Source organism: Triturus cristatus, chromosome 2_2 (genome assembly GCF_964204655.1).
Source record: "Triturus cristatus chromosome 2_2, aTriCri1.1, whole genome shotgun sequence".
NCBI classification, from domain to species: domain Eukaryota; kingdom Metazoa; phylum Chordata; class Amphibia; order Caudata; family Salamandridae; genus Triturus; species Triturus cristatus.
The window spans coordinates 737,497,898-737,519,272 of NC_140582.1; positions in this window are offsets into that span (position 1 = coordinate 737,497,898).

Here is a 21,375-nt window from a genome sequence, read left to right on the forward strand (position 1 = left end):
GGAGGCACGCACAGTGTGTATGCATCACAGTGAAGAAATCATGGCAAAATGCACATTACAATCATGGAAAAACTGTTGGATGATGATAATAAGGCACGCACAGCGTGTGCGTATCACAGCGAAGAATACACATGGAAGGCACGAACATGTGTGCCTGTTACAGTAACTGACACAGCTCTCGCAGCAGCAAGGAGAAATCTTACTTTACACCCTTTGAAAACGACTCTGGAGCTTGCTGAAGACTGAGCGCCGGCAACCGCCCCGCAGGCAGGGAGGTCTACCCCGGACCCGTACACTTCCGATCAGCTCTCTGAGGACTGGAGCGCCATGAAACCATCGAGCGCGTGGCGAAACCGCTGACAGAAACTCTTGCTGACTGAAATTAGAGGCGGAGAAATCTCCTCCGTTCCTGGATGCTTCCGGCCGGCTTCCTGAAGACTGGTGTGCCGGCTGCTCCACAGAAAGAGGCGTGGCACACCACAGCGTTTCCTGAACTCAGCTGACAGGAGGCTGCCAGCTGACTGCACTCGTGACACCGAAGCTCACCAAATCATGGAAGCTGCGCACTCCTCGGTAACGCCTCCGCACACGGTGCCGCCAGCCCTCCTGAACCACATAGAGACTAGGGGAGTTCTCTGTTATTGGCAAACGGCTGACAAGCTGACACAGAGGCTTCCACTAAACCAGCACGCTCGTATACTGTGCGCTGACAGGAAACAACACAATGCCCAGCAGACGCTCAGTGATCAAGGCTGCAGTAACCCTTGAGGCAAAGGGTGAATGACATACAAGTTTCACCAACCAACGCAGGAGAGTCCAACAGAAAAGGGGAGATGACTAGCTGCCCCCTCCGCAGTTCGTCGCCAGTGTTATAATGAAGAATGAGCCATCAGACACGAGGTGAGAACAACTCTGTTTATTCCAGTCATCAGCTCTCCTGAACAATAGAACCTTATGTTATCAACATTCTACCATCACCTCTCCAGTCGGCCGTACCAACATAGGCTTGAAGAGAGGGGTGATGGACCGTACCATTATGACTAAGATTATGAGATTACAACAGTATACAAATGTGATTTGTATGCTATTGGTACTTTTTCACCCTCATTAAATGTTAAATAGGTGAATCAGCATTGACCCGAAATTATTCGGATCACTAAATTGCATTTATTTACGTGTGTTTGTAAGTGATTTGTTGCTAACATGTTAGCTTGGAGTGAACGCAGGATGTCTGTGTGTTCCTGTGTCCAATGTTTTGTTGACAAATCAGGTTTGATTAATTTGTAGAGAGATTTAACCCTTCCTGCGTAATTTAGAATGTAAGTTCTACCAAAATTTAAGAAACCCAAGATGGATTGTAAATTTTTCAGTGTTTTTTGAGGTTGGAGCAGCATGCACTTTTCTAAAAAGTTAGCTGCCAGGCTTTTGCCTTCACTTGAAAGCTCATATCCTAGGAAAAGGACATTGAGATGGGCAATTCTGGATTTTTTAAAGTTGAATTCATAGCCGTCAGAGGCGAAGCCCAGGATAATGGTACTCACCCTGTTCAAGTGCCTATCTAGGTCATCGTCTGTCAGATAGATGTCATCGACAAATGACAATGCCTCGTTATCATAAATTTGTAGTAACTCTGTTACCCTTGCTGAGAATAACCCCGGGCTGTTTTTGAACCCTTGTGGGAGTCGACAAAATTGACCCTGGGTCCCAATTATTGAGAAATCTGTTAAGTACCTGCTTTCAGGTGCTATGTTTTGACAAAAGAAACCATTTGAAATGTCCAATGTGGTTTTATATTTTTTACGCACAATGTTATTCATTAATGCTGTACTATGTGCATTTTGCACTGCAAATGTTTTGGAACAAGTGTTCAAGTGTCTGTAATCCAAAACTAGACGATATATATTGCCTGGTTTGGATACAGGAAACAAAAGATTGTTCATTGAGGAGGTGCATATTTCAATCACCCCTTGGTATTCAAGTTGATCTAGGATCTCCCTGACCTGTTTTTTAGCTTCTTGCTTTATTGGGTACTGCCTTTGTGCAGTAGGTTGATTTTTTAGCTGTGTTTTGTGGTGAGGTGAGTCCTCATCCTATCCTACATGATTTTTGTATAATGCTGGGGCCTGGGCAACTGCCCATTTCCTGGCATAAGTATATTTGAGGTGAATTGGAATATGGTTGGAGAAAGCTGGCATAAAGATGACCTTGCCATGTGGGCACTCCCTGACAAAGATTGGTGGCCAGTTCTGCTAGAAGTATATCATAACACCTTGAATGTTTCTCCCAAAAGAGTGCTTTCACTTTTCTTGGTATATCTCCCTCCATTCGGAGTGTTATTTCATATAACATTTGCGTAGTGCTAACCCTGATGTCTACAGTCTCTACTGTGATGTACTCATTCAAGTCCACTATCTCCAGAAGTTCATTCAGGTTCTGACGAGCTATTGTTACTTCTGCTGCACTGTCCAGCATTGTCTGAGCCCATTCTCCATTCTCCATTCTTGAGATGTGCTCTCAGTATTCTCGGCATGTCTGATCTTCAGACCTGCTACCTTCTTTTTTCTGAATTGAGGTTTTGATTTATTTTTCTGAACGTGTTGATCGTCTTTGGACTTCACGCGTTCTTCTTTGTAATCTGACCATCCTCTTCTTTCTGATGTCTGTGACGATACCTGAAAGGTGCGAGAGGAACATGTATCAGTATCTTGATACCTGTCAGGTTTTCTTAAATTATCCCTATTCCTGAGGTTATACAGAGGGCTCCTTTTGAGGAGACCTACCTCTGGATTGAGAACGTGTCTCTTTTTGATTTTGTTTATTTGTTTCCCACTTCTTTTTAGAAGATGTACGATTTTGAATATCAGAGTCCTTCTCAGGACCTTCAGACAGTTTTGGCTTCAAAGGTTTTCCACCCAAACTGTCTCTGCCTAATTCTGCATAAGATTATTCTATTATTCTGGGTAGTTCATGTTGACGTTCTGTTACATCAAATTCCCTTAAGCGTTGGCCGATCGCTGCTGATGCTGCCTCCTCTTTAATATTATATAACATTATTGTTGAGAAGTTTTTCAGTAATTTCATACCTAGATTCAGAGCAGGCTCTGCTCCGTATTCATTTTGAATTTGTTTCAGGACATCTGGTATTACTGCAATTGACGGAACAACATGTGTTTTAGTATAGATAGCAGCAAAGACTGTGCCCCAAGTGGTGCAGTCTTCCAGTTGTGGTGTGATGCCCATTGGTAAACAGATTGTGTCAAGAACCAAAAACGTATCGGCGCCTGCCACATCATACCCAGGACTACAATTCCCATGATGCTCGCTAATGGGAGGGGATATAATCACGGCGGGCGCACAGGCGGATGCGTGTAATTTTGTTTGTGCACTTTATGCTCTTTCTCGGCTGAGGGAGAGAAGGCTGGAAGAAGATGCCGACTTTGGACTGCCATTAAGGATTCTTGCTGGCTCACAGAAGGCAGTCAGATTCGGAGGAAGCATGAGTACGCCCTGGAGTGGTTCAAAGAGCCAGAGTAGGCTTTTCGTTATTTAATGAAGCGTGATATCGCCATCAATATAGAAATGTAAAGCAGGTCGAAAACTATACGGATATGGATTGGGAGTAGATCTGGAAATAAAAGGGAGAAGAAAAAACGTACTTGAGAAAATAACGAAACTTTGAGACCGGTTGTGACTTGCCGGCGTCCGCAGCGGTGTCAGCGTTGTGCCCTGGTAATAGCGTTGATCTCAGCGGTAGCGTACTTTCGCTGCCTGTCACCATGAGGTTCCGCCCGGCCCTAATGCGGTGGAGCTTGCTGGGGCGTTCTGAGGGTCTCGTGGCGCAGGAGGAGCACACTGGAGGTCCCGCAACGAAGGTCCGCGGGAGTGTGGGCGGAAGCTGCTGGAGCACGCAGCAGCAACAGGAGGGCCGCCGGTAGAGTCTCCTTCTGGGGGAGATCTGTGGTAGCGACTGAGGCAGTATACGGGCGAGAAACGCGGTGCTGCTCCATTAAGGTAAACTACAGTAGCACGGGCAGCCCACACTCTGGGAGAGCAGCTCGCACAGCTGATACCGTCCAGAAATCTGAATGTCAGCGTTTATATGAGCCGGTAAGTGTGCTAGGCTCTGGCTCTGGCCCTGTATCTGTATCAAACTTTGATAAAGCGCCAGTGGAAAAGGGGGCAGGGCAGGAAGGGATCTCCTTAGGGTTTTTTTTTATTCCTTCCCAGGGTTAGCTGGAGAACAAGGGGTGGCAGTGGATGGGATCCTGGAGGGCACCAAACCCCCCCCAATCATCAATAGAGGTTTTAAGAGTGGGTGCCTCGAAGTAGAGGGTTATTGCCTTAGGAGCCGGCAATTGCCTCCTAGAGGGAGTACTGACCTCAAGACCCCCTCAGTGGCTAAAGGTACCAGAGTCAGGGAAGTCAACAAGGTAAAATTCTCAACACTGGCTAACGCACCACCTATAGTGGCAAGAAGTCTGAACAAAAAGTATATTTCAGGCCAGCCACAAGCCCCACTATCTAGAGCAAGCCGCGCCAATTTAAGAAAAGCACCGGGCTTAGGCAAATTACAAAAAATTACTCCCTCCCTAAGATCCTATTTTAGGGTTCAAGATAAGGAGCCAGTTCTAGGAAGGGGAGGACTAGAGACACCGGTGAAAATTACAAGCAATAACACCAAAGAATTTTCTAGTCTACTCCCTTCCCCTTCGGTAGTAGCTATTGAACCAAAAATGGCAGAGAAAATTAAGGTTGGCAATACAGAAATAGGGTTAAGCAATAGATTCCAAATCCTCTCCAATCAGGATCTAGAGACCGGTGGAGAGGCACCAGAAGGTGTTGAAAAAGGAGTGACAGTTACAGCGAAGGAGGGGTTAGGAATCACCCCAGATATCAGGTAAAACTCAGTAGCCACGGCGAGCCATCACTCAGATAACATCTTAGAGGAAATGATGAAGGAAATGAGAATAAACTTCGCGACCTCAGAGAGAAATCAAGTAAAAATCCAAGAAGCCTGTGAAGTACTTGACCAAAAAATAAATACACTTATTGATAGAGTATCGCAGGTGGAGGTAGAAGTAGAGCAACTGAACAAAAAAACAGAGACCAATCGGGAAGAGATGGACAGACTGAAGAATAAAGAAATGGAGATCAGCGACAGGATGGAATCCCTGGAAAACCACGCTAGAAGGAAAAACCTTAAAATTTTAAATATACCTGAAGATATTGAAGGTGAATACTGAGTTAGCTGATATATGTATATCAGTCCCAGGATGCAGACCACCACTTGTTAGATGAAAAGACATTGTAAAAAAGTCATCAATTTGAATCCATTTTACTCAGTTTCTTTATAGAGTTTATTGTCCATTTGAATGAATAGGAGAAACATGATTTTTCCAATGTACAAATGCGTGTATAATGCCACAGCCTTTAATACAGCATGTCGGATTCACACATTTCATGTTAATGTTTGACCCAATGCATTTCGGCCATTCAGCTTTCGTCAGGGGTAACTCTAAAGATAGAAAAAACATCGTATCATGAATAGTTTCACAAAACCTAAAAAACTATTTTCCTAATACATAAACTTAAACACACTCTCCAATTATTAATCCCCCATTTCTTATGCACAAATATATTCCACTATTTACTCAAAACCCGTAACATTGAAAAAAAGCAACCACATTAAACTCAAAGTCATCATTTGTTATAGAACCCAACAAGGTACGCTACATTGTATACAATTCATACCTTCGATGTTTCACCGATCAAGTTCAAATGCGTTCGTGAAAATGCTCCCGCTGACGTGGGTTGCAAAAGATTCTAACCTGGCTGTAACCCAACAGAAGCTTATACCCTCACTGCCACGCCTTCTATTACCACGTGTGTGTTCATCAACATAGACAAAATACTTAAAAGCAAAAATCATTCAGAATTGATATTGAAGGTGAAGACTTAAAAGGGTTCATGATTCAACTACTCGAAGAGAAGATTCCCAGGACCAAATCGGTTAATCTTGCGGAAGATATCCAAAAAATACACCGAGGTCCTTTTAGGAAAGGGAAGGCGAGGAAAAATCCCAGAAAAATGTAAATCAATTTCAAGACATACTCCCTGAAAGAAAAGATCTTGAGTGAGGGTCTTAAAGCTGGCTCTTTTCCCAAAGATGACTGGTCATATAGAATCAGGTCCGACCTATCTAGAACACCTCAAGATAGGCAATGGGAACTGGGTCAACATATGCCACAACTAAGATCACTTGGTGCTACTGTCCAAATGTGCTTCCCGGCCTCTCTGAGAATTATGTGGGATAACAAAATTCATAACATGAGAGACCCGAAGGAGGTTGAAGCCTTCATAGCACAAATAAAAGCACAAAGGAAAGATCACCCCTAATTCATAAGATATGGGCTATAACTCGACCTCTAAACAAGATGGCAAACATAGTAAAAATTGGTGAAGGGCAGGGAGCCCAAAAGGGCAGTAAAACTGCCCAGGAAAAGGAAGAAAGGGAGGCTTCTCCAGGGGAGAGGGGGGTCCTCGTAAATATTTATATAAAAAGAAAAAAATCATAACACGGAGTGGGGAGCAAAATGGGGAAAAAAGAAAAAAAAAGTCCTAAAAGCAAATGTAGGAGGAGAAGGGGTTCCTTTGAGCAAACTACAAAGGTTTAAAGACAAAGATATCGGCCACAGGTAACAAGGCTAAAGAAAAGAGGCTCAACATTTTATCTTGGAATATAAATGGGTTAAGGATAAAAAAACGGAGATTGAAGATCCTGGAGTATATAAAAAACATAGACTGTGAAATAATCATACCTCAGGAAACCCATTTGGTAAAAGAAGAATGGGCACTGATCTGCAAAAATCAACGATGGGTGGACCACTGTGTATGCACAAACCAAGACTGTAATATAAAGGGTATAGCGATAATATTTAAAAAATCTTTGAAAGCGACTATCGAAAAAACGGAAATAGACAAAAAAGGCAGATGGATAATTGTTAAAGCAAAAATATACAATAATCCTTACACTATAGCAGGATATTATGGTCTAAACATGGATGATCCTGAGCCCTTGCAAAAAATATATTCACACTTAATGACAACACAGGCCCCGATAATAATGGGCGGGGATTTTAACATAATTTTAAACCTCAAGGAAGACCGACATCCAGTAAAAAATCTTCCTAATCTACCAAAAATGAGAGAATGGATAGGGATGTGCATTCGTGATTTGGGGCTTGTAGACATCTGGAAGGAAAAGGGGAATAAAAATCATAGATTTACCCTTCAGAATAAAAGGCTAGGGCATGCATCTAGAATTTACTTTTTTCCGATCAACCGGAGCTTAGTGGACAGCACAAACAAGGTTGAACATATTCCAGGACACATTTCAGACCATTCAGCGGTGGAACTCAGTCTAGACTCTTAACTTAAAAACCTCCCCGTGCAATCAAAGATGGACAGTGGATAGAACTATATTTGCGGACACATCCTGCATTGATAAGTTGGTTGAAGACACGGATCTCTTTTTCCAATTAAATAAAGAAGGCACAATAAAACAGATAGCCTGGGACGCATATAAAGCCTATATCAGGGGGAGGATTCTAAGCATCGCAGGTCATAGAAACAAGGAGAATAAGTCCTTTATAAAAACAAATTGAAAGTGATCTGGAAACATTGGATAAAGAACATACGAAAGCAAAAACCCCACAAGAAAAGGAAGTATTAGAGGAAAAAAAGAAGAAGAGAGTAGAACTAGCAGATTTCCTTGACTTAAAGGTTAGAGATAGATGGGAAGCCAGTAAGCTATCACAATATGAATATGGCGAAGGGTGTGGGAGAATTCTGGCCTGGAAAGTCAAAACAGAAACAATGCGTAACAGGGTCACGAAAATTCAGAAGGAAGCTCTACCTGGCTGTTATCTGGAAGACACGGAAATTAGACAAGAATTCAAGGATTTCTTTGATAAACTATATATGAAAGAGATATCGGGAACTAAAGAACAAATACACAGCTTCCTAGACGAAATAACTACTCAAGAAACAACTCCTGAGCAGAGAATAGCTCTGAATCAGGAGATCACCAGAGAAGAAGTCATGGATGCAATAAAAAGCCTAAAAAAAGGAAAAGCCGCAGGCCCGGATGCGCTACCAAATGAACTATACTTAACCCTAAAGGAAGTCTTAATATCCCCCCTAACAGATCTCGTAAATAATATCTTTTCTGGAAAAAAAGACATTCCAGCCAAATGGAATGATGCCATAGTGAGTATCTTATTAAAACCCGGAAAGGACCCTGCCAAATGTGAATCCTATTGCCCTATCTCACTCTTAAACTCAGATTACAAAATCTACACACAGATACTAGCTAAGAGATTAGGGGATGTGGCAGGGTGCCTGATTCACCCTAACCAAAAAGGGTTTATTAAAGGCAAACAAATCTACGAATTATCACATGAGCTAGTCAGCGCAATTGATATTGCAACTCAAAATTCTATACCATTGGCGGTGATAACATTCGACGCTGCAAAAGCATTCGATAGGGTCAGTTGGCCCTTCCTGAACGCTACCCTATCTAAATTTAATCTTGGGGATAATTTTGAGCGTGCAATTATAAATATATACAAAAATTCAACAGCTAAAGTACTAGTTAATGACGCCCTCACTGATAATATAAAGATAAAAAGAGGCACAAGACAAGGGTGCCCTCTCTCCCCGCTATTATTCAATTTGTATATAGAACCTTTAGCCTGCCTTCTGAGAAGAGAAGGGGGGATAATATCCTTTAAACATCGAGGCTGGGAAAAGAAAGTAGCATTATATGCCGACGACCTAATGATATTTACTGGCGACTTAAATAGCTCACTTCCAATGATAGAAAAAGTTAAAGATCTGTTTGGGTCAGTTTCAGGATACCTTGTTAATCAACTAAAAACAGAAATCTTAGAATGGAACACAATCTCATGTAACCTATTAGTAAAAGAAAAAAGAAAATATTTAGGAATAGAATACAAAAAAGACCTTGACGGGATAGCCAGTATGAATTTCATTAGAATTCATAAAGATACAAGAAAACTTCTTAAAGCCTGGTCGGGTCTACAACTGTCCTTCTTGGGTAAATCCAACTTGATTAAAATGAATATACTACCCAAATTTACATACTTATTTAATGATATCCCGTTAAATTTTAAGACTGAACAGATAAAAAATTACAAGGGGAGATATCCAGCTTTATTTGGGCAGCTAAGGGGGTGAGGATTGGATGGAAAAAATTGAGAAGAAGTATTATACAAGGAGGAATCGCGAGCCCAGATATACTTGAGTATTGTAGAGCTTTCCAATTCAAGAACATAAGGAAACTCCTGGGTAAGCGGGAAACATGGCCTGCTTACATGGAAGCCCTTGTCGAACCTGACGGAGACCATTTCTTGTATAAATTTGGTCACCCAAAATTTTTCAAAAATATCAAACTAAAGACCCTAAATTCAGCCGCAAGAACTTGGTAAAGAATGAGAACTATTCTGAAAATTCCCTACTACAGCACAAATGCTCCCATATGGGATTCACCAGGCACCCCTGAGTGCCTAAAAGACAGTCTAGTGACCCCATGAGAAAAGGAAACATAAACTATTGGCGACAGTTAATAGAAAATAATAAAATCATAGAATGGGAGACTCTGGAAAAAAAACAATAGGTTCACTAGCAAGATTTAAATACCACCAACTTAGTAGTTGGGTAAAAGACATCAAGGACAATCTACAAGGGGACTACGACATTGAACAAAAGTTGTTAAATATAAAACCCTTTAAAAAGGAGGTATCATTTTGGTACTGGCAATCCTCGATGGCAATTCTTGGCCGCGTGGTAAAATCAGACCCACTGAAGAAGAATCACTTGTTCACGATTCACAGATCATACTGGACACCTAAAAAGCTGTCCAAAATCAACAGCAACATGATAAGGAAGTGTCCTAAATGTGGGGAAGAAAGAGTGGATGATCTTCACATGTTCCGATACTGTGCTGAGTTGGAAGAATTTTGGAAACAAATTGGCAAAACCTTTTCTGAGGTACTGGAACAGCCCATAGAGGTAAGCATGGTAACAGTTATTTTTGGGATTAATCAACAAAACACAGACTATCCCACATTGAATAGGGATCAGGAAAATATCCTTTTCCTATTCACCCTGCTTGCCAGAAGGGAGATCTGTATTAACTGGGTAAGAAACACACCTCCAACCCATAGAGAATGGCTGGTGTCTATATTAAGGGTGTATAAATTAGATAAACAAGGGGAAAAAAGTAAGAACAAAAATTTTGGGAAAATTTGTGAATATTATAGTCAAGCAAACAATAGGGTGTCCAATGATTAAGGCAATGGTAACAAAGATTTCAAGCAGGGTCTTGAACCAAGTGGTCATCATGACCACCTCCCTCCACTTCCAACAATCTTGTGCCAGGAGATGGACAAAAAGGGGCCCCAATGGTTAAGACCAGACCTATCCCCCTATGTTACACTCTAAAGTATGGGCGCATCGGAACTAGAGTGTTCAAGGGGGCCCCCGACTCCTCCAAAAACTCCCCCAAAAAACTTTGCTTATGAGGACTAAAAAAATAGAGTGGAGACTATGCTTCCATAACTAACGTGTCTCATTCATGCATTCATGTTAAAACCTCTGGGTATGTATGAGGGTTGTGCTGACGAGTATTTTGGTTGAAAGCATGCATGATACTACCAGTATTAACGTCTGTTAGTTCTTTGTTTCAGGTCTGATGCTTGCTTGGAAAGACGCTTGAAGGTTTCCTAAGGATTGTAGAAACTGCTTTATTTATTACCAGGTATAAGATTAATCTAGTGCGACATTATTAAGAGTAGAGATTATTTGACCCTGTTTATAGCAGTGTTCTTGTTGTTAGAGGTTCTATTACCCTGCTTGCCCTTCCCTCTCCTTTTCCTCGCCTGATCACTTGAACACCCTGTATATATAGTGGGGTGTTGATGTGATCAGAAGGTGGACCCTTTTCTGCTGCGACTGGATCCTGCGGAGCGTAACCTGACAGAATTATGCACCCAAGTGTTTTGCTCCACCCGATCCAGGCGTTGTAGGGAATGGCTACCATGGAGGATGTTCTTCAGGCCTTAGTCATGGTCCAACAGGAATTGGCATCCTCAAAAGCAGAAACAGCTGCCTTGAGAGAAAATGTAGTCAAATTGTCTAGGAACCCTTTTGACGCCTTGCCTCCTGCTTCACAGATGCAGGTTACTGTGCCTCCTCCCATTCCATTAGCTAGCTCTGAAAGACGCGCTGGGGACCCATTGAAGATACAGGTATTTCTGACGCAGATAATGCTGCATTTCTCTTGCAAACCAGCCTCGTTTCCCAATAACCATTCTAGAGTAGCGTTTGCAATTTCTTATTTGGTGGGGGATGCAGCCAATTGGGTTGTTCCTTTAGTTACGAATAACAATGCGGTATTGTCGGATTGGTCAGTGTTCAGGGCAGAGTTTGAGAGTGTTTTTGACCGTAGGGCCACTACCTTCAGTGCAGAAAAAGAACTGCTAGACTTTAAGCAAGGGAGAAACAATTTAGTTACATACTTGACTACTTTCAATAGATTGGTGGCAGAAACAGCTTGGCCAGAGGAAAAGAGGATGTCTTTGTTTTATCAGGGTTTGAGGGAATAGATGAAAGATGTTCTGGCACAGATAGATCCTCAACCCACTACTTGTATGGAAATAATACATTTAACCTTGCGTTTGGATGGTAGAATGTTCGAGAGAGGGGCGAGAAGAAAAGATGGGACAGAGGTTATTTTAGATCTGATAGGAATCCATGCCAAACTGTGACTGACACAGAGACGGTATCAGAACCCATGGAGATCGGGGCTGTTTGAGCTCCATTGTCAAGAGAAGAACGAGAGAGCAGAAGGGTGCAGGGTTTGTGCATGTACTGCGGGAAAAAAGGGAACTATGTTAGAGAGTGTCCCTCGAAACCCAAGACCTCAGGTACATGGTTGCGGAATAAAACGGTAGCAGTATGTACCTCGCTTCCTGTGGTATTTTCAGGGGATTCCCAGGGCGAAGGGGAGGCAAACAAGGGTTGGAAACTCCCCTCGATATCTACCACAGATTTGCAAGATACCGAGTCACACATAGTGCTTCCTAAGAGCCTTGAGTGTAACAAATAGTTCCATCAAGTTTGGGTCATGATAGATTCTGGGGCCAGCGGAAACTTTATAGACAGTGGACTGGTAACGAATCTTGAATTGCAGAGGGTACCTAGAGAGACTGCTGAAGAGGTATTGGCTGTAGATGGCAAACCTTTGAAATCAGGTTTAATTGTTGAACAAACAGTTCTGTTAACCTTAAATGTGGTGAATGGAAGACATTTGGATGAGTTATCCCTGAATATTATTGAGGCCCCACAGTATGAGGTTATTCTAGGTATGCCTTGGTTATGTCACCATAACCCCACCATAGATTGGAGAACCAAAACGATACAGTTCCTTTCAGAGGACTGTAAAGGACATTTATTTCTGATCAAACTCTCATAGGCTGCGGCCTTGATGCATCCTTTTGTGGTGGCAACGGCCGCTGAGAAGGAAACTATGTTACCTTTGTAGTATTCTCAGTTCCAGGACGGAGACCATTTCTTGTATAAATTTGGTCACCCAAAAGTTTTCAAAAAGATCGAACTAAAGACCCTAAATTCAGCCGCAAGAGCTTGGTAAAGAATAAGAATGATTCTGAAAATTCCCTACTTCAGCACAAATACTCCCATATGGGATTCACCAGGCACCCCTGAGTGCCTAAAAGACAGTCTAGTGACCCCATGAGAAAAGGAAACATAAACTATTGGCGACAGTTAATAGAAAATAATAAAATCATAGAATGGGAGACTCTGTAAAAAAAACAATAGGTTCACTAGCAAGATTTAAATACTACCAACTTAGTAGTTGGGTAAAAGACATCAAGGACAATCTACAAGGGGACTACGACATTGAACAAAAGTTGTTAAATATAAACCCCCTTAAAAAGGAGGTATCATTTTGGTACTGGGCTCTTATAAGAGCAGGTGAAACAGAATATAAAGTCCCGAACGAAATCTGGGAAAAAACTTTTCCAAGCCTGGATACTCCTCATTACTGGCAAACCTCTCTGGCAATTCTTGGGCGCATGGTAAAATCAGCCCCACTGAAGAAGAATCACTTGTTCACGATTCACAGATCATACTGGACACCTAAAAAGCTGTCCAAAAGTTTAGTTTAGTTTTAGTTTTATACATTTATAAAGCGCATGGTTACACCGTATCGGTGTGTCCCCGCGCTGTGACACAGGAGAAGAGATTACAGGGGAAAGGAGCGCTCGCTATGAGTCTATGAGAAAGCCGCCCGGTTGAATAGCCATGTTTTGAGCTTTTTGCGGAAAAGTGTTTCGGAGGTCTCTGTTCTTAAGTTTATTGGCAGCGTATTCCAGGTTTTTGCCGCTAGATATCTGAAGGAGCGGGCTCCTAATCTGGCTTTATATATCCTGGGTACTTTAGCCAAGGCCATGCCAGAGGATCGCAAAGTCCGCCCCGGTTTGTATTCCATTAGTAGAGAATGCAGATATTTGGGGCCGGACTTCATAAAGATGCGATGGCTGTAGCATAAAGCCTTAAAAAAGACCCTTTTTTCCACTGGCAGCCAGTGAAGTTTTTCCAGGGCCTTTTCTGAATTTGCTCTTCTGGGTAAGCCAAGTACTAGACGGGCAGCGGCATTTTGTACCCTCTGAAGTTTAGCTATTCCTCCCTTCGTGGTACCAAGATATAGGACATTGCCGTAGTCCAGTTGAGATGTTATTGTGGCATGGACAATGGTTTTTCTGGCATTGGAAGGTAGGAGATTGAGAATTTTTCTCAGAATCTTAATAGCTCCATAGCATTTGCCTGCAACCCTATGTATTTGGTTGATAAAGCTCAACTCAGAGTCAAAGTAAAATCCGAGATTTTTTACTTCAGTTTTAGGGTTGGGTGGATGACCCAGGGAAGTTGGCCACCAAGCTGATGACCAAATGGTTGGTTGTCTACCCACAATCATAACCTCCGTTTTGCTCCCATTTAGTTTAAGGCAGTGTTTAGACATCCACTCCGCCACCTCTGATAGACATTTAGAGAAGCGAGTAGCTGCTTGTTCCTCCTTTTGTGACAGTAGGACTATTAGCTGCGTATCATCAGCATATGAGACAATTGATACATTATGTTGTTCTACATGCTCAGCCAGGGGGCTTACATATAGATTAAAGAGGGTGGGACTCAATATCGAGCCCTGAGGAACCCCCTGTTCAAGGGGCATACTCTTTGATATGTGAGATTTCTGAGCCACTCTAAAGCTGCGTTCAGAGAGAAAAGACCTCAGCCAATGCAGGGCCTTATCCCTAATGCCGCATGCTTCCAGTCTTTGTAGGAGCAGCTGATGTGATACCGTGTCAAATGCCGCACTGAGATCAAGAAGGATCAGTGCAGCAGTGTCCCCTTCATCGGCATGTTTCCTCAGCGCTTCAGTGGCATAGAGTAGTGCCGATTCAGTTGAGTGAGCGCTTCTGAAGCCTGATTGAGAAAGGTGAAGTAAATTGTATTTATTTATATGATCAGTAAGTTGTTTATTCGTAATTTTCTCCGCAATCTTAGCTACAAATGGCAGTAGGGAGATTGGGCGTAGATTTTCAAGTATTGTATGTTTTATTAGAGGGTTCTTTTTCAAAGGTTTAACAATGGCCTGTTTCCATTTCGTAGGGACTAGACCTTCTTGGAACGAGCGAGAGATGATGTCTAAAATATGCGGCATAATCGGATTGGCACCTTCCATGATTATGTCCGGTCTAGTCGCATCACAGGGGGACCCGGATTTTATTCCTTTAGCTATAGCCGTAAGTGTCTCTAGACTGTGTATGGTAAATATGTCCAGTGTTCCTGCTGCGTAAGCTTTATTATTAGAGTCAATGGTCCTAGTTCCTGTTCTGGCCTCTATAGGAAAAGAGTTGTAGATGTTCTTGACCTTAGTGGCAAAGAACTCTGCAATATTATCACAATTCTCTCTGGAGGTAGGATGATCATCCTGCTCTTTATGAGTTTTAAGCGATTTCAAAATGGTGAATAATTCTTTAGGGGCATTCTTGGCTCTGTTAATTTTATTTGTATAGTATGTTCCTCTGACTTTCTTAATTTGTGAGTGATATTGTTTAAGCCCGTATTTATAGTCTTCTCTAGCCTTGTTGCAATAGTTAATCCTCCATTTTCGTTCAAGCTTTTTGCAATTCTTTTTGGCTTCAGCCAATTCTTTATTAAACCATGGTGCAGTAGCACCCAACCTTTTAGGGGTCCTTGTGGTCCATGGTGCTATTTCATTAAGTGTCTCGGAGATCCACGAATCCAGTTGGTCATTTGCCCGATTTATGTCCTTGTCCAATCTGGGTTCCTTTCCTATTAATGCCTGAGAGAAGGAAGTGGAGTTAAATCCACTCCAATTCCTAGTAATTATTTTTTGATTGGGCTGATTCAGGATTTTCCTGACTAAAGGTATAGAAAAAGGAACTAAATAATGGTCTGACCAAGGAATAGGGCATGGAGGTCCGACCATTACGTCTTCGCAATTAGTGAAGATTGGGTCAAGTATATGACCCTTTTGGTGTGTATGCGTTATAACCTTTTGAGCCAGATTCAGTGTCAGAAGGTCCTTACATAACAGATTTATATCCTCGTCTTGTATATTATCAAAGTGGATATTTAAGTCACCAAGCACCATAAAGTTGTTGTGTCTAAGGGCTAGTTGTACAACTGTGTCTACCAGACTTATCATGAATTTAGTAGCTGGGCCCGGTGGTCTATAAATTAGAGCTCCAGCTAATATGGTGCCATCTGTAGTTGATAAAGTAAATGAGAAGGCTTCACAGTTGTCTATGTCCAGTTGTTTGACCTCACATGTCAAATTGCTCTTATGTATTATGGCTATCCCTCCTCCAGTTCGACCTAAGCGGTCTTGTCTTATTATCCTGTATTCCTCATTAATGGCATCAAGAACATCAGGGGTGGAGTGCTCATTAAGCCAAGTTTCTGTCAGGAATAGGGCATCTAGCCTTTGATCGTCTAATAGGTCCTTAATTTCATGTTTGTGCTTAGCTAGTGATCTACAATTAAGCAGAGCTAGGAGTAATGTAGGATCATTAATGACCTGAGTGTCTGACCTGAAGTTGGTATGGCAGTACCAGCACTTCATAGTGTTTTTATCTACGCTCATCCTGTGTTTGCAGGCAGGATTAGATAGTTTAGATAATTTCATTAGTTCACATCTGGTGTATATAATCCTATCTTTAGGAGTTTTAGGGGCCGGGGACATGGCCCCTGGGCCCGGACCGGCGCGGACGGGCGCAGACGGGCTTGCCTTAGGCGCGCCTTCGGCGCGCCAGCGGCGCGCCCGCTGCGCGGTCGCTTCCACATGCAGTTAAGTAGAGGAGTGAAGTTAGCTCCTCCCCTTTTTTCCCGGAAATGCGTCTGCCTGCCCGGCCGCGCCCTCCACACAATCGGCACAGGCCGTGATGGACCGGGGCGGGCGGAGCAGCAGCGCTTAAAGCAGGTGAGAGATTAATGAAAGATTCCACAGAAATAAAAACAAGACGTTCCTTTTAAAAAGCGCTACCTCGTTCCTAAAACCGAGTGTCTCTGCGCTGTTTTAAAATAGTCTCATTAAAAACAAACATGTCAATAAAAGCAGAGCGCAAAAAACAACATTAAAAGCACATACTCTCGTGTACTCTCTCCTTGTGTTAGTGCGCGATCGCTTCCACATGCAGTTAAGTAGAGGAGTGAAGTTAGCTCCTCCCCTTTTTCCCGGAAATGCATCTGCCTGCCCGGCCGCGCCCTCCACACAATCGGCACAGGCCGTGATGGACCGGGGCGGGCGGAGCAGCAGCGCTTAAAGCAGGTGAGAGATTAATGAAAGATTCCACAGAAATAAAAACAAGACGTTCCTTTTAAAAAGCGCTACCTCGTTCCTAAAACCGAGTGTCTCTGCGCTGTCTTAAAATAGTCTCATTAAAAACAAACATGTCAATAAAAGCAGAGCGCATAAAACAGCATTAAAAGCACATACTCTCGTGTACTCTCTCCTTGTGTTAGTGCGCGATCGCTTCCACATGCAGTTAAGTAGAGGAGTGAAGTTAGCTCCTCCCCTTTTTTCCCGGAAATGCGTCTGCCTGCCCGGCCGCGCCCTCCACACAATCGGCACAGGCCGTGATGGACCGGGGCGGGCGGAGCAGCAGCGCTTAAAGCAGGTGAGAGATTAATGAAAGATTCCACAGAAATAAAAACAAGACGTTCCTTTTAAAAAGCGCTACCTCGTTCCTAAAACCGAGTGTCTCTGCGCTGTCTTAAAATAGTCTCATTAAAAACAAACATGTCAATAAAAGCAGAGCGCATAAAACAACATTAAAAGCACATACTCTCGTGTACTCTCTCCTTGTGTTAGTGCGCGATCGCTTCCACATGCAGTTAAGTAGAGGAGTGAAGTTAGCTCCTCCCCTTTTTCCCGGAAATGCGTCTGCCTGCCCGGCCGCGCCCTCCACACAATCGGCACAGGCCGTGATGGACCGGGGCGGGCGGAGCAGCAGCGCTTAAAGCAGATGAGAGATTAATGAAAGATTCCACAGAAATAAAAACAAGACGTTCCTTTTAAAAAGCGCTACCTCGTTCCTAAAACCGAGTGTCTCTGCGCTGTCTTAAAATAGTCTCATTAAAAACAAACATGTCAATAAAAGCAGAGCGCATAAAACAGCATTAAAAGCACATACTCTCGTGTACTCTCTCCTTGTCTCCTTGTCCAAAATCAACAGCAACATGATAAAGAAGTGTCCTAAATGTGGGGAAGAAAGAGTGGATGATCTTCACATGTTCCGATACTGTGCTGAGTTGGAAGAATTTTGGAAACAAATTGGCAAAACCTTTTCTGAGGTACTGGAACAGCCCATAGAGGTAAGCATGGTAACAGTTATTTTTGGGATTAATCAACAAAACACAGACTATCCCACATTGAATAGGGATCAGGAAAATATCCTTTTCCTATTCACCCTGCTTGCCAGAAGGGAGATCTGTATTAACTGGGTAAGAAACACACCTCCAACCCATAGAGAATGGCTGGTGTCTATATTAAGGGTGTATAAATTAGATAAACAAGGGGAAAAAAGTAAGAACAAAAATTTTGGGAAAATTTGGGAATATTATAGTCAAGCAAACAATAGGGTGTCCAATGATTAAGGCAATGGTAACAAAGATTTCAAGCAGGGTCTTGAACCAAGTGGTCATCATGACCAGATCCCTCCACTTCCAACAATCTTGTGCCAGGAGATGGACAAAAAGGGGCCCCAATGGTTAAGACCAGACCTATCCCCCTATGTTACACTCTAAGGTATGGGCGCATCGGAACTAGAGTGTTCAAGGGGGCCCCCGACTCCTCCAAAAACTCCCCCAAAAAAACTTTGCTTATGAGGACTAAAAAAATTGAGTGGAGACTATGCTTCCATAACTAACGTGTCTCATTCATGCATTCGTGTTAAAACCTCTGGGTATGTATGAGGGTTGTGCTGACGAGTATTTTGGTTGAAAGCATGCGTGATACTACCAGTATTAACGTCTGTTAGTTCTTTGTTTCAGGTCTGATGCTTGCTTGGAAAGACGCTTGAAGGTTTCCTAAGGATTGTAGAAACTGCTTTATTTATTACCCGGTATAAGATTAATCTAGTGCGACATTATTAAGAGTAGAGATTATTTGACCCTGTTTATAGCAGTGTTCTTGTTGTTAGAGGTTCTATTACCCTGCTTTCCCTTCCCTCTCCTTTTCCTCGCCTGATCACTTGAACACCCTGTATATTTAGTGGGGTGTTGTTGTTATCAGGAGGTGGACCCTTTTCTGCTGCGACTGGATCCTGCAGAGCGTAACCTGACAGAATTATGCACCCAAGTATTTTGCTCCGCCCGATCCAGGCGTTGTAGGGAATGGCTACCATGGAGGATGTTCTTCAGGCCTTAGTCATGGTCCAACAGGAATTGGCATCCTCAAAAGCAGAAACAGCTGCCTTCAGAGAAAAGGTAGTCAAATTGTCTAGGAACCCTTTTAACGCCTTGCCTTCTGCTTCACAGATGCAGGTTACTGTGCCTCCTCCCATTCCATTAGCTAGCTCTGAAAGACGCGCTGGGGACCCATTGAAGATACAGGTATTTCTGACGCAGATAATGCTGCATTTCTCTTGCAAACCAGCCTCGTTTCCCAATAACCATTCTAGAGTAGCGTTTGCAATTTCTTATTTGGTGGGGGATGCAGCCAATTGGGTTGTTCCTTTAGTTACGAATAACAATGCGGTATTGTCGGATTGGTCAGCGTTCAGGGCAGAGTTTGAGAGTGTTTTTGACCGTAGGGCCACTACCTTCAGCGCAGAAAAAGAACTGCTAGACTTTAAGCAAGGGAGAAACAATTTAGTTACATACTTGACTACTTTCAATAGATTGGTGGCAGAAACAGCTTGGCCAGAGGAAAAGAGGATGTCTTTGTTTTATCAGGGTTTGAGGGAAGAGATGAAAGATGTTCTGGCACAGATAGATCCTCAACCCACTACTTGTATGGAAATAATACATTTAACCTTGCGTTTGGATGGTAGAATGTTCGAGAGAGGGGCGAGAAGAAAAGATGGGACAGAGGTTATTTTAGATCTGATAGGAATCCATGCCAAACTGTGACTGACACAGAGACGGTATCAGAACCCATGGAGATCGGGGCTGTTTGAGCTCCATTGTCAAGAGAAGAACGAGAGAGCAGAAGGGTGCAGGGTTTGTGCATGTACTGCGGGAAAAAAGGGAACTATGTTAGAGAGTGTCCCTCGAAACCCAAGACCTCAGGTACATGGTTGCGGAATAAAACGGTAGCAGTATGTACCTCCCTTCCTGTGGTATTTTCAGGGGATTCCCAGTGCGAAGGAGAGGCAGACAAGGGTTGGAAACTCCCCTCGCTATCTACCACAGATTTGCAAGATACCGAGTCACACATAGTGCTTCCTAAGAGCCTTGAGTGTAACAAATAGTTCCATCAAGTTTGGCTCATGATAGATTCTGGGGCCAGCGGAAACTTTATAGACAGTGGACTGGTAACGAATCTTGAATTGCAGAGGGTACCTAGAGAGACTGCTGAAGAGGTATTGGCTGTAGATGGCAAACCTTTGAAATCAGGTTTAATTGTTGAACAAACAGTTCTGTTAACCTTAAATGTGGTGAATAGAAGACATATGGATGAGTTATCCCTGAATATTATTGAGGCCCCACAGTATGAGGTTATTCTAGGTATGCCTTGGTTATGTCACCATAACCCCACCATAGATTGGAGAACCAAAACGATACAGTTCCTTTCAGAGGACTGTAATGGACATTTATTTCTGATCAAACTCTCATAGGCTGCAGCCTTGATGCATCCTTTCGTGGTGGCAACGGCCGCTGAGAAGGAAACTATGTTACCTTTGGAGTATTCTCAGTTCCAGGATGTTTTTAGTGAAACCCAGGCAGAACAGCTAACCCCTCACAGGGAGTAAGATTGCAGAATAGACCTGGTAGAGGGGGTGACGATCCCTGCATGCAGAGTGTATCCATTGTCTGTGCCAGAGACCAAACACTTATGACAATACCTGGAACATTATCTGGAGATTGGGTTCATTAGACCTTCACGGTCTCCAGCTGCCTGTCCCATTTTCTTTATATCTAAGGCCAATGGAGATTTGAGAGCATGTGTGGACTATCGAGTGTTGAATAAAAATACTATGAGGAACAGATATCCTTTACCCCTCTTCTCTGTGTTGCTTGATCAGGTGAGAGAGGCCAAAATCTACACTAGATTGGGCTTGAGGGGCACGTACCATTTGGTGCGTGTCCGGGAAGGCGATGAGTGGAAGACTGCTTTTAAGACTCGTTCTGGATCATTTGAGTATACTGTCATGCTGTTCGGCCTATGCAACACCCCGGCGGCATTTCAGTATTTCCTTAACGACATCTTGAAAGAGTATGTGGACCTGTTTGTTGTTGTGTATATTGACAACATCCTCATATATTCCAACACAGTTGAGGGGCATGCAAGTCATGTCATTAAAGTGTTGACCAAGTTGCATGCTCACAGATTATTCTGTAAGTTGAGCAAGTGTGAGTTTGGTGTGAGAGAAGTGGAATTTCTCGGAGTTATGCTTTGCCCAGAGGGATTCCACATGTCAGAGAGAAAGGTGCAGGCAGTGCAACAATGGCCAACACCTAAGAACGTACGAGATGTGTAGTGCTTCCTGGGCTTCGCAAACTATTACCGTAGGTTCATCC